General features: G+C 32.7%; 1 pseudogene; it reads left to right on the top strand.

The window, feature by feature from the left end:
- The first annotated feature begins 8,094 nt into the window (after window positions 1-8,094).
- Window positions 8,095-11,379, top strand: LOC114729760 (adenosylhomocysteinase-like; annotated as a pseudogene).
- The last annotated feature ends 837 nt before the right edge of the window (window positions 11,380-12,216 follow it).

Here is a 12,216-nt window from a genome sequence, read left to right on the forward strand (position 1 = left end):
AAAAAATTATGAAAAGTTACAAGTGAGTAATAATCAATAAACTATATTTTTGTTTGGAATTAATATTTATGAGTGGGTCTCACTTTTTCTTCCTTTTTGGGTTAGAATTGGGCTTCATTTTGGGCCAAGAAAAGTCCAAAATTTTATGCAAAATGGTGGCCCAATAATTAAATGGATTTAAGCCCAATTAAGTCAAAATATCACTAGAATATTCTGGAGACTGGACACATGGCATAATCTGAAAATTGGAGGGCCTGATGGCAGCCACATGGCCATTTTCGCTAGCCAAATTTTGGCCATTCATGAGGGGAAGAGATCATATTTTTTGTCTATAAATACCCCCTCAATGTGAAATAATTCGGCAAAATAGAGAACCATAAGGGAGGTGTTATCACTCAATTCTTGACCTTGGAAGAGAGTCTCCAACCATGCAAGTTAAGGAGAAAACACCAAGCTTTGATCAAGGGTTGATTCAAGTATTGTGCAAAGGAACAAGAAGGAAACAAGGGAATCAAAGAGACCAAGAATCTTGGACTAAAAAGAGGGATTGGATCAAGCAAGGAGAAAGGAAAGGGATTCAATTTGGAGGATGATTGAGCTTGTTGTTATTGAAATTATGTTTGCAAATTATTATGAGTTATTATGTATTATTGTAAACAATGTTGGAATATTGTATCAAAGATTAAGAATGTTTTATATGTGAGTAATTGAGTAAGGGCTCATGCTTAAGCATGTATTATGCGATTGGAAAGGTTATGGTAAAAGAAAAGGGAAGAAGAAGGTAAGAATTGCAAAAAAAGGATAAAAGTTGACTTTTCAAGATTCAAGTTTCACCCACGTGATTTTAAGCAATTGGACGAATCTTGATTTGAAATTTGGCATACTTATAGATCTCATTTTTTGCTTAAAAACAAGTGGTAGTTTATTAAATTAGGAGTTTTGTACATAAAGTTATGTCCTCCTAGAGTTGGGCATAAATCCTGTGAAAATTGAGAAATGACCAAATGAACAGTACTACTTGGAATGAACTCTGGGATTGATTCATGAATTCTAGATACCAATGATATTTTCCTTTAAAGAGCATGTCAAGAGCTTTCCATGGGACTTGGAACCATCCCATTTCAATTTTCCTAGAATTAGTTATGATTTTTCAAAATTAGACTTGTGATCTGGAAAATGTTGAGTGAATAGTACCCGACAGCTTTCTGTGATCCCAAGTTGTGATCTGAGAATCCCAAGCCACGACCTGGTAGCAAAGGTTGCCTCTGTGATCTCAAGTCGTGACCTGGAGGTACCAAGTCATGACCTGAACTAAAATTTGGAAAAGTTTTAGTTTTTGGCCTTAAGTAAAGCTTCCACTTACCTAATTTGCTTTCGAACGCATACTCTAAGAGGTAAAGGTAAGGTGTTACATTATGCTTGCTCAAGCTCAATACAAAAGTGCTCAGCCTTGCCCAACAAAAAATGGCCTAAAGCAATACTGGGTATTTTTGGGTAGGGACACTTATTGGTTAGGGCTGGGCATCAGACACATTGTGCCGCCCTGCCCATTTGGCTTTACCTAAAAAAATATAAATAATTTTATTTGAAAAAAATATCATATGCATATATATTATCCCCTGAGGTTCAAAATATAAGATAAACTTTGTTAGAAAGGCTTCTTCTTTTTTTTTATGAAATAACATTCTCTTTTACTTAAACATTAAATGTGTTTTTTCTAATTTTGCCCCCATACATTATATTTCCTCTTTGATTCATTTATTGCATCTTTCACTTATTTTCTTTATTAGTTATGGCATATTTGAAAAAAAATACATTCGTTACATATTTATTGTTTTAAACTAATTTTAATTAATTTTTTGATATATGTAAATGAAGAAAGTTTATCTTATCTTTTAAACCAAAGGGAGTATTATGCTATTATAGTTGTTTAGTTGCCTTTTTTAAAACAAATTATGGATAATTGGATGTTATTTATTTCTTGTTTGAGAATGGATGTTATGTTAGGACCCACTGTGTTGTGTTTGAACATGTAAGTAATGTGAAATTATATGAACTACTAATATTTATATTTATTTTTTTGAAAATTACAATTTGTGGAGTTATGAAATATATTTAATATTTAAATTATTATTTATCAATTATTTATTTGAGTCTTTTTTTTCTATATGATATTATGAATATACATCTTTACTTGGGCAAGGAAGCCCACCCTAGTCAGCCCGCCTTTGCCTAACCCAAAATAACTCAAGCTTTTCATAGGCATGGGCAGGCAGCAGGCTATGAAATGCAGCCCATCTATTTTTCAAGTTGGACATCAGGCAAGGGCCATGCTCTAACTAGCCCTGCCCCTATGCAACCCTACGTAGATCATAGGTTTTATCCTATATCAAGTTTGACTATATAAATAAATTATTTTTCCTTTTATTTTTATCATTTTGTAAATAAAAAGTTTTTCTTTCATTATTTTTATTTCTTGGGTAATTATCATATAATTCAAGGCTATATAAATTTTGAGTAGTTGACTTAAGATTACCATTCTCAGCATGCAGATATCCCTAAGTGTAACATCCTAGATTGTTAATCATAATGTTTAGAGACTATTAAACTTGAATTTGAGTAAATAAGTTGGTTAATCTTTTGGTCTTGAGTTTAATTAAGGCATAAAAATATAAAGGATGATGAGTGAGAGCAATATCTCCATACCTTTTTTAGTATTCTTGGAAATTGGACATTTTCAAGGGTCAAATAATCTTGCTTTTAATTAATTCTTTTTGTATTAGAAACTAGACATCTCAAGCTTTCCAGAGAAGCCTAGTTTGTAATTTTGTTGGAGATTCATAGAGTTGATTATGAATTTTTGGATTCAAACCTTTTTATCTGTGTTTTTCTCTAGACATTTGCTAGACATTTGCTATAGCGAACAACACAGAGTGTTTGTTGTTGTTTACTAAACGTTTACTAGATGTTCGCTATAGCGAACAACACAAAGTGTTCACTATGTTGTTTGCTAGATATTTTCTAGATGTTCACTATAGCAAACGTGTCAAAATCTGGTTTTATAAATTAGTTTCAAAGACAATTTTCAATAGGTTGTGGGAGGAGAACTCATGAGCCTTTGCTAGGATTTGGTGTTTTTGGCCTAGGAGAATATATTCAAACTTTCAAAAATCAAAGTAAGTATTTATAACCTTATTTTTACCATTTCCTCTTAGATTTCTCAAATTTAATATAGTTGGAATCTAAGGTTTATGATGATTTTTGAATGGGCTAAGGTTTCCACTAAATCTTTTGGGTTTAAATGACTTATATGGATTAGATTAAGAGTTTAATCAGTTTAGAATTGTTGGATTTGAAGTTATATGAAGTTTTGAGCTTGAGTTTGATTTTTGAGTTAGGTTTTGTTATGATAATGTCATGATTTGAATTGGGGTTTATTAGTTAGATTATGCTATTACGAGTTTAAATTGATGTTTAATCTGTTTAAATTGCTGATAGATATTGAAATTCTCAAATGGGTACTTTGAGACTTGGAACCTAAGTGTAAAATTGGGGATTTTGTTCAAATTGAGTAATTTGTTGTGAATGAATGATTTAGATGAGTCAATTAAGTTATTAGGACCCTAAGTTTAGTGTTGGAATGGTTGTATTGTGATAGTGACAAGAGTTGTGTTCTAGAAGAATTTTGAGTCTTTATGTTTGTTGTGAACCACTCTATTAATATATGATTCCTTGAGATTATTGTAGATTGAGTATAAATAGTTGGTTTGAGCACAAGACTTGGTTTGATTGTGGTATTATATGCCTTTGGTGAAAGGTAATTACTTTCCACTTGTTATACATACTTTTATGATGTTGTGAGTAATTTTGAAATACATTAAATTTCTCAAAATGCCATTGAGCTATTATGTGAGCCATGAGATATATTATTGTTAAAATTGTCTTGAGATACTTTATGTTATTAAAATATAGCTATGAAACTATGATTTCATAAACTTGTCTTGTGGGACATGATTTTATTGAAAAATGATTTTGAGAATTAATGTTGGTAAATGAAATTAGAAATCTTGATTCCTAGCAAATACGAAAAGTTATTACCTTAATGGTAAATAATTATTGTATAAATCTTATAAGTATAAATATAAGAAGGGATGGTGAAAATGGACTGATGGGAGACATATACACAGGAAATAAGGGGGTGAATTTATAATATGATAGAGGTAATAAGGTGGTAGGACTCTAGATGTACAATGGTTAGTCCTCTAACCCTTTCATGTATTCTAGGGCATATGACACCCATAGTGGACTAGAGAGGGAACTATGGTCTAGTCTTGTGCTCTGTGAATTTTGGCTAGTTCATATCACTTGATCGGTGAGCTTGTTGTGTTGAACTATTAGTCATATGGGTGAGTACTAGCTCATAGGTTCAGTTTAAAGGAAATAAGGTGGAATCGAGATTAGAATATTGTGCTTTGATATATGTGCATCATGTGACAACTGTGAACGTCATTATTTTTGCAATTGTCCTACTTCACACCTTCTAAGCACTTACTTGTATGCCTGATGAGTAGAATTGTTAGTTATTGAGACTTTTGTCTTACCCTATAGTTTAACATTTTCAAGTGACAGCTTTAGGGCTAGTCCAGGCACTAGAAGTTTAGCTATCAAATTAATCTTATATAGCCTCCTTTGTATTATGTGATGGGTATTTGTATATTACAATATAGGGTTCATTTTGCATACTCTGATTTATTTGAGACCATTTGTATTAACTATATACTTTTTGTAAATTATTACTGGATTACATGCTGGTAGTGTTTGTAAATTGCAAATCCACAATGTCTTTCAAAAATATTGAAGTACTATTGGTTTGAAAAGTTATAAAAAAGATTATTCAGAAAATGTTTTATTATGGACTTGTAGTTGAATGTGACATGCTGGACTTCGTAATGCCTAAGGCCCAATTATTATGAAACATTGTTACTCTTGGTTTGCATGCGACTATTGTAATAAAACTCTAATATCCATGATAGCTTTTAAAGATTTTATTTTGATTTTTTTCAATCATAGATAAGTATTGAAAGATAAGCTTATATCTTTTGACCATGATAAGCATTTTCAAGAATTAGTTTAACTCTTTTCTATCATGGCTAACTTTTCTTGTGATTCAAGCTTCTTTTATAACCATGGTAACATTTTCAAATGTTATAGTAAGTTCTTTTCTCCCATGGTTAATGTCATTAAATTTTGATTTAAAAAGATTAGTAACCGATTTAGAAAAACTATTGTTACACTAAGCATGGGAGACTTAATTTTGTATTTGTATAAGAGACTTGCAGATGTCCCAAAAAATGGAATATGCATATGTCCCTAAGCTATTAGTTAGGGCAAGAAACGTGAAGAATCTTGTTTAAATAAACTAAGCATAAGAGACTTAATTTTGCATTTGCAAGCTACATTTTATAAGGTTGAGTATGACCAAGTAAAGGGCTTTGATCACAAAGAAAACTGAAACCTTCAGCTTGGTTTCCTTTGGTGACCAAGACGCACTCCCACTCATTCGTAATCAATCATGCGGAATATAACTTATCAAATCAGAATCAAGTCCATTTTGTAATTGTTTTTAAACAAGATTATATATATTCTTCCCTTTTGTTGCCTCGAACTATAGCATAGGAACATTTTCTATGTTCCATTTCGATGCTAATTAATGATCAAAATGCCTATTGAGCAATAGCACCCCACCCAAGAGTGGCTTTGACTTCAACAATCTTTGCAAAATGAATTGGCCTTCAACCCAAAGCAAATAGTGGGCTAATTTAAATCTATGAAATCCAATACTCAAAAATCATTTAATCCCTTTAGAGGTAACGAAATAAATCAATCAAACAAAATAAATAAATAAATAAATCTTGGAAAGACAAATGTCGTAAAAACAACTAGTTAGTATAACAAAAAATAATTAATTGCAAAAATATAGCCGGTCCAAAAAGTGCACCTGTTTTTATTAATTTCCAATATTTACAGCAGTGGGAACAACGACCGATCTCAAAAGTATTATTTTCCACACTGATTACAATTTTAACACCAACAATTTCTATATCAGTCAGTATTTTGGTGTCAAAAGCCCATTTTAACTAGTCTAAAATACATTTTTGTTTTAGTAGTACTAATTAGCTTAACAACGAATTGCCAATAGAATTAATTATGAAATTTTGTCTGTTACTATTATCGGTTGAATTAAAGTCACTAAATTAGGAGGGGAAAAGAAAGAAAAAAAATTGGAAGGAAAGAAACGTTGAAGAGAGAATAAGGTACAGGAAAAACCCTACTTTCTTCCCAACTTATCTCTCCACGTATGGAGAGAAAATAACGAGAAAACTTATTTTCAATTCATGTCCTTCATCTTTAATTTTTATATTTTAGTTTATTATCCACTTTTTATCTTTTAACTTAAAAATAACATTTTTTCTAAATTATTTGATTTTAAAATATAGTAACCTGAAAATATATCTTTATTAAATAATTTGATTTTAAATTATTTGATGATGATAATGTTAGGACAATTTTTCTATATATTATGGTGTTTAATTTGAATTTTAAATATAATATCTTTTTAAATAGAAAGGTATTGTAGTTATTTAAATATTTGCTCATTTCTATTTCTTTCTGTTTTCTCTCATTTATCTAAATAAAAAATAATAATAATATTTTCTCTCTAATTTTTTTTGGTCTCTATTTTTTTATTTATATTTCTTTCCTCTTAACTTTTATACCAATCCGAAAAAAACGGAGCATTTGCCTCACCTCACCCAACGGAAGAAAACTTAATGGCCAAGCATCCCCGGGACGGTAGGGAATCCCACTTGCCTTTATATAAAATTAGCTCAAGTCGGTCAACGGGCGGGGGGCTCATAAATACACATCAATAAATCCGAATTACAATTGCCGTTGGATTCATGCCTATTTAAATCACTTCATCTTGTTAATAATAGTACCTTTTATTTAATGCAATAAATGCCAAAACCATTCTACGCCGATATTCCATTACGTGGATAATCGGACGGCCATGCGCTACCGTTTATAATAAAAGACATTCGAAGTTTTGATTGAAGGAGAAATTGCCAGTACCTTCTAGAGGAAACTATGGGATTGAACAAGAAAACAAATTTTAAATTGAACAGTGGGTCCAAGAGCCTCCATGAAATAATTCCTCTACTTTGATGTACAAAACAGTTTTTTGGCGAAAAAAGATTTATAAACATTTTTTAGATGGTTGCATATTTTATCATATGAGATATTTTCAATCAGTAATGATATTGCTTTATAAAAATATAATTCATTAATTAAGATAAAGTCAATTGGAGATTAACATTAAATGAAGGGTATTTTTGAAAGTTTACAAAGAGTAGGATTTTAATTATTTAATGATATTCATTAATTTTTGTAATTTACCCAAATTATACCCTTCTGAACGTATTATAATTTTTCACATGAATGAATAATATTAATTTTCATGTATTATTTTTACATTGTTATTTGTTTTCTCAAGTGTATATATTAAAAAAAATTCAGTTTACAAAGAGTAGGATTTTAATTCTTTAATGATATTCATTAATTTTGTAATTTACTCAAATTATACCCTTCTAAACGTATTTATAATTTTTCACATGAATGAATAATATTGCCCTTCATTTATTATTGTTTATGTTGTTATTTTTTTTTCAAGTATTTATATTAAAAAAATAAAAATAAAATTATTAAACTTTAAAACAGAACCAACAAGGTTTAAGAATTTTTTTAATTTTCATAAAACATGTTTTTTCTTACCAGCATAAAACATCTTAAAAATGACTGGTGTATCTTATAAATTGAAATAGAGGTAATATTAGTGGGCTGAACGGTAACGGTCAGCTTTCTTTTATTTTCAAAAGAAAAAAAATGAATTTATTTATTTTTAGGTTGCACATAAAGTTGTCCAAAACTTGCCTTGCAGATTCCACAACACGGCCGTGCGTCACTGTTACTGGAGGAAGATTCTAGAGAAATGCCCGCCACACTTTCAATCTCCCTATAAATAACCCTTCCTGCTTGTTTTCTTGTCCCCTCAGGCTCTGCCAGCTCTATCCTTCTGACTCTCTTCACCGCGGAAATTCTTCTTCTCTCGTAGAAGCAGCAGCCGCAGCTTCCATGGCGTTCATCGGCAAGGTCAATGGCCTCTCTCATGCCGACATCGTCCGCCTCAGAGAAGAGCTTGCCGGGGTCGAGATGGCCGGTCTCGAAACTTGCCTTAAAGAGTTCGTCTCTTTACAGCCTCTCAACGGCGCCAGAATCACCGTTTCCTGCCACATGTCTGGTGAAACCGGCGGCCTCACCAAACTCCTACAAGCTCTCGGAGCCGAAGTTCGCTGGTTTTCCTGCGACATCTTGTCTACTCAGGATCACGCTGCCGCCGCCAACGCATCCGACACTTGGAGGGGAAGAAGGTTCATGAGGAGTATTGGGGGTTTATGGCGCGTGCACTTAACTGGGGTCTTTCTGGTGGTCCCGATCTAATTGTTGACTTCGGTGGGGACCTTACCTTCTTGATCCATGAAGGTGTGAAAGCTGAAGAGATATTTGCGAAGAGTGATCAGCTGCCAGACCCGTCTTCTGCTGATAATGTTCAGTTGCGGGCTGCCCTTGGTATCATCAGTGATGGCTTGAAAACTGACCCCCGTAGGTACCACAAGATGAGGGAGACCCTCGTTGGTGTCTCTGAAGACACCGCTGCTGGGGTGGAGAGGCTTTACCAGATGCAAGCTGATGGAACTCTCTCGTTCCCTGCCATCAATGTCAGCAGCTCTGACACCAAGAGGAAGGTAACTATCACCTACAACATATGGTTTAGTTTTAGAGCTCTGAGATTTGAAATTCTGTTAAATTTAGAGCAGCTACAAAGTTGACTTTTGCATGAGTCAATTATTTAGATCTAATGAGTCTGAACCTTCGTGGACCTGGGACTAAAATTCTTTTACTTGCCGGCAGAAGCCATTTTTTCTGGCAAATGCCGGTCGTTGTTCTTCAATTTTATTTTATTTTAATCATTTTCGCAATTGTTATCCCTTTCGTTTGTTACCCTAATTGTTTTGTTGAATTTTCAAAAGTAGGCGCGGTCTCATAATCTCTTATTTTTATGTTTCAAACCATTTTATTTAAAAGTTTAGCACAAACTTTAGCCTCTCTCCAAGTTGTTTTTATGTTGGTCTTAGTTTTTTATTATTTATAATGGTATTTATAATCAAATAAAAATTTAGATCATTTTATAGGGTTTAAAATTTGAAATTTGAGAAACTAAAAGTAAAATAAATTATATTAATCCTTATTTAAATATTTAAATTTGTACCTTTTTTAATAAAATGAGGTCAATATTAAATTTGTTTTGATGAGCTTTTCTTATTATGCAAAAAATAAAATCTTGAAATTCCAATAATGTGGTTACGTTGTTGGACATTAGATGATCTACTGTGTAATTTTATTAGAAATTTTTAGATTTGATTATCTTTGTTAGCTTAATTTATTTACTATCTTCGCATTTTAGTATGAGACTCATTTGAGAATATTAAAGAAGAAATTAGTTAAATGAGTTATTTATAACAAAATGTACGTAAGTTTTTCTAAATTATTTTTTTTAGTCATGTGCAGGAAACCTCAACCTTTTGCAATCATGATATTTTGGAGAAAAGTTATAAATTTAAGAGACACGGTAAATTGAGATTTTAAGTTTAAAGTTTATGATTGAATTCAATCACATGAAGTGGTATAAACTCGACCGAGTATGGGTAAGTGAAGTTAATTTAAATCATATTTCAATAAATTTGCTGCCCCTTATTTTGTTCTCAATCATTTATTATATACACACACATGTATTCACACGTGCACACGCACACATACTTCTTAATAACCATGTTTTAATATATATATAGAGGATAAGGTTTTGGAAAACTCAAAATTATATCTGGTATGTTGTATGTTTGTGTCAACAGTTCAGCAACTTCTTCATCCACTCTCTTTTTGTTATTACGGAAGCCACCAACGTGACGATTCCTGGCAAAAAAGCCATTGTGTTTGGATTTGAAAATGCCAGCAAGGGGTTTGCCAAAGCACTGAAGCAGGCTGGTGCTGACGTGGTTGTGTATGAGGTTGATTCCAACCTAACAGTTCAAGCTCACCTAGAAGGTTTTTCAGTCATTAAGATTCTTGGCGATGGTGTTTTCGAGGAAGACATATTTGTTATCAGCGGGGGCAATACCGATGTGTTTAAACACGTAAAGAAGATGAAGAACAACACCATCATTTACTACATGGATACTACATTGGACGATAATAGCGATATCTATGCTGGGCACGAGCAATGCTTCTCGGGCATGACACATATCGTCGTCAATCCCCAAACTGACAAATGGGTCTTTCCTGAGAGAGACAAATGCATCATCGTATACAAAGGTTACCCTAGGTTTGTGTTGTCTTGGTCTTGCACAAGCCATGTGGTTGCTCTGCTTGATTTGTGGAGCAAGAATGGGACTGACGACAAGTACCAGAATAAGGTTCATGTTTTGCCTGAGCATCTTGAAAACAAGGTGTCTGATCTTCACCTTGCCAAGCTTACGGCCGCCAAAGGAGGGGCCGGTCAAGTCGTTGATAAGAAGGGGATACTACTCATGGTTGTTCAAGCTTGTTCGCTTATTCTGGGCTTCATGAAAGCTACCAAAGTTAGCATAGATCTCTCAGTTCCCAAAGTTTCCATAGATATCCCATTTTCTGCTATCTTAGGTAATTAAATGGCGAGAAATAGGTGTTAAAGTGTCATTGATTGGTTATGATCTTAGCTTAGGTGAAATAGGTGTTAAAGTGTCATTGATTGGTTATGATCTTAGTTTGGGTGGTTAAGATCATAAATTAGTTTGGGGTCTACAAAAGAGTCCTAGGATAATGAGTTTTGGTACGTGCGATTGTTTAATCTTTACTTGAAGGGGGATTTAACAAGTCCCTGAAAATTTTGAGATTTTTTGGTTATCTTTCAGGAGGAAGGATTTGGTTACCTTAAAGAGGGTTTATTCAATCTTCATTTATTGAGTGTTAATGACATTTCATTATTTTGTTCTTCTCTCTTGGCAGTAGAGACTCTGAATTTCTGTTTTGTGGCAAAAATGTTATTGAGATGATGGGTGGGTGAGAAAAAAATAGAGAGAATTGATTCGCTTTGCATCAGAAAGGATACAAGTGATAAGGGAAGAGGAATGTTTCGATACCCTTTTTATTTACTTGGCTCTTGGTTCATCATTTGGAGAGAATCCATGTTTAGAGAATTATTTACTGATTTCGAATATTTCCAATTAATCTACATCTCATATAATTCATAGAAAAGTTAGATTTCAGGTTTCAAGATTCAAAATGCTGCGCTCTACTTTCTCATCATATTTTTTGTAGATAAAAAATTATTGACATAATGCTTATCAGTAAATATTGTCTACGTGTTATATCGTGCACTAAACCGTCTCTTCATCTCTATAGCAATAAGGGACGTGATTTTCCCAAACAAAATATTTAGTGTACATAATTAGTTCAATTGAAATTTAATTTATTGAAAAACCAGACTCCCAGTAATGTCACTTCCGACTTGAAGTGCTGGCGAAAGAAAAATGGGAACGAGCTGTAAGAACTGAAATGGAAGCCTTAAGCCTTAGGCAGGAGACACTTTTTGCATAGAAACTTGTAGACCCGCTTTTGGTTCATGAGGAGCAGGACTCCGCATCAAATACGCTTATTGGATGCAAATCATTTGCCCTATTAATTTGGTTTGTTATCTATAAGATGATTTTCTCAAAAACACCTTCAATTACTAGTAAATAAATAAAAAGCAAAAAGTAAAAGGGAACTTGCACATTAGACTTAGCCAACCTGGTCACGCTATGGTCCAGCTTGAACGTATTAGGTTGAACAAACGGAGAAATTAAAAAAAAACAAAAACAAAAACAAGAGGTTAAACAACCAGACCGTATATAATTTCTTTGACACAAAATGTTTCAGAAAAATAAATGAAAGCCATTTTTAAGTATCCTTATGAAAAAATATGTTTTCCTAGTAATATACATTTTTTAGATGGAAATCTAAATGTTTTTAAAGGGATACATTTACATGGGAAAAAAAAAAGATTTTTTTCCCAAGCACTGGTGT

The sequence above is a fragment of the Neltuma alba genome, unplaced genomic scaffold (genome assembly GCF_004799145.2).
Source record: "Neltuma alba isolate B1F8T4 unplaced genomic scaffold, ASM479914v2 tig00012674_pilon, whole genome shotgun sequence".
NCBI classification, from domain to species: domain Eukaryota; kingdom Viridiplantae; phylum Streptophyta; class Magnoliopsida; order Fabales; family Fabaceae; genus Neltuma; species Neltuma alba.